Source organism: Paralichthys olivaceus, chromosome 5, assembly GCF_024713975.1.
Source record: "Paralichthys olivaceus isolate ysfri-2021 chromosome 5, ASM2471397v2, whole genome shotgun sequence".
In the NCBI taxonomy this organism is placed as follows: domain Eukaryota; kingdom Metazoa; phylum Chordata; class Actinopteri; order Pleuronectiformes; family Paralichthyidae; genus Paralichthys; species Paralichthys olivaceus.
In genome coordinates, this window is record NC_091097.1 from 23704435 (window position 1) to 23706854 (window position 2420).

Below are 2420 nucleotides of genomic sequence, written 5' to 3' on the forward strand. Positions count from 1 at the left end.
GCTCATTCTCTGAAAGAAATCTGGCAAATGACATCATCAAGAGTTCTTCATCCACTGAACCAATTCCTTGACAACAGGCAAGAACAAAAGCTGGTGACAGTCTGATTGGTATGATTTTGTGGTCCAGGTATCCTTTCAACCACACTCTTCCAAGAGCTTGCCATGCCTTCTCAGAATAGTCTGGACGTAGTCTAAGTACTCGTTCATCTTCCCCCTCACACTGTTCCAAGAAATGTTCCCAGAACATGGAGTATACCTCTCTTGACACACCATCGCTGTCCACAGCTTTCTCATTTATAAACTCCATTTTTATATTAGCATTCAGTAGTTTTGGTTCCATGAAGATATTAAGGACATCATCAACTATGTTTACTCGTCTTAATTTTACAAAAAGGAGTTCGTTTTCAAATGGGTCTGGTGATGCTGGAAGACTGCTTGATGATACAGGTCCGTCATTCAGTGTAGAGTGCTGCAAGATTTTTTAAAAAGGTCATTAGGTGTGATTATTGATTGTTTAATCAATTGGTCAACAGAAAATGTATCAACGACTTCGCCAGCTTGGTGCGAGAGAACTTGGGATGACACGTAGTCACTGTTTTTGTACACTTTATAGACAGAATAATGAATAGGGAAAACGTTTTAAAATAATCAATAATGGCAGTAATATTTTTTGCACCACTGTTAGAAATTACTTAGTTCTACACTATACCTGCATACTGTTGAAGTCATATGGATTCCAGGGAAGGGTGGAGTCTTGATTATCAGCATCATCATCAGAAACAGGTCCAAAGTTTACTTCATCATCCTCAAGAGATGCTTGGATGGCAGGGGCATGGGGGGAATCCAAATCGTCACTTAACAACTGGTCTGCATCTTGATTTGAAGATGGTGGATGCAGGACCTCTGTGTTGCCCACCTCAGGAGTTGCTGGTCTTGATTGATTGATTGGTTCTCCTCTCTGTTGATAATTGAATGAAAAAAACATATAATTATTACCTTTGTTTTTGCATCATCTGATCAAAGCGGTCCTGTGTATTATCACATTCATGTCATTAAAAAATCTTGCACCTGAGCAGATTGTTTTGGTATATGCGTACTGAGTTAATGTGACATTGAACTCCAACTCTTTTGCTCACTTCCATCATCTTAGCTGCATTTAAAATTTGCGATGGTTTACATTTGTTGAACATTTGTTGTTTTTTTTGTTTCAATTTCATATTTGATATTTTGATTTATCATTTCTTGTTTAAATTTTAAAAAGTATTGTTTGACCATTTTGGCACAAATGAATCTCATTACAACACAAGTTCCATACTGTATTTCACAAACTGGGTCCATAAAATGAAATACTGGGGCTTACTTTTTCATGGCTTTCCTGCATTGAGCCACTGGGTGCTGGATCTGAATCAGTGGAGCTCTCAGGATGATCCACTCGATGATCAGTTCCAGTCCTGCAGTGACGACGTCTCCTGGTTTTGTTCGTCAATGATCGTCTGTGCATTGTCCTAGTCTATAAAGAAATCAGCAGATCAGGAAATTATAGGCATATACAGCCATGATTGTCCAGCTGTTCAAAGCAAGTCTTTCTGAACTTATCGTGATTGAACATGCACATAAGTGGAGACAGAAGTGGAGCAAATGTTTAGAAAATTGGATTTACATCTCTTGAGCTCTTGCAACTCAACTTTCACCCCTAAATAAATAATATTTATTTTGCAGGCCTCATGTTCCGAATATATTTCACATTGAGTTAAGACAATAGATTTATCCTCAGAAATCACTGATTCTCGTTGTTGAATTTCATGAGAAGAAAGACAGATAAACACCATGGCTGTAAGACTAAGATTATTTTGGCCAAATCCACAAAGAACGAACTGCGCCTGCTAACTGCACCAGAACTGTGCAGCACTTGCACCCAAAATCTGTCAAATCAATCGAACACAGATTGGTCTATAATGAACATTGAAAAGAGCACAAATGCCCTACATTGCATGTCTTTAATTAGCAGAAGTGTGCACAAACCAACTATCATGTATTTGTACTATTATAGTATTCTACATCTATAACATAATCTACTGACATTTTCCTTCGTAAATACAGCTATTAATGTGACTCAGGAAAGTTTGATAAATGTTAGATTAATGTCTGAATCATACAATATTGCTCAGGTGTCACTGAATGTATGGATTTTACAGTATATTGATAACATAAATGTGGCAGAAGATAAATTACCTTCATTGGCCTCTCATCTGTGGGCTCGAAGTCCGACGATGCATCAGAGAGAAGTATTACATCTTTAGCCTTGGTGGTTGTGTAGATACGCAGCATTCGCAGCTTAGTCTGCTCGTACAGCTGGCTCACTGTGACTTCAGGGGACACTTCATTGTGACTGTAATTACGAATATCAAACTCGAAGTCTT

At 38.1% G+C, this 2420-nt stretch overlaps 1 long non-coding RNA gene across 1 annotated transcript; it reads right to left on the reverse strand.

Moving 5' to 3' along the window:
• Positions 1-206: 206 nt before the first annotated feature.
• Positions 207-1479, reverse strand: LOC138407750 (uncharacterized). Its single transcript, XR_011241090.1, has 3 exons — positions 1361-1479; positions 710-958; positions 207-469 (listed from the first exon to the last, which is right to left on the reverse strand). It is a non-coding gene; the product is annotated as an uncharacterized lncRNA (long non-coding RNA).
• Between the last annotated feature and the right edge of the window lie 941 nt (positions 1480-2420).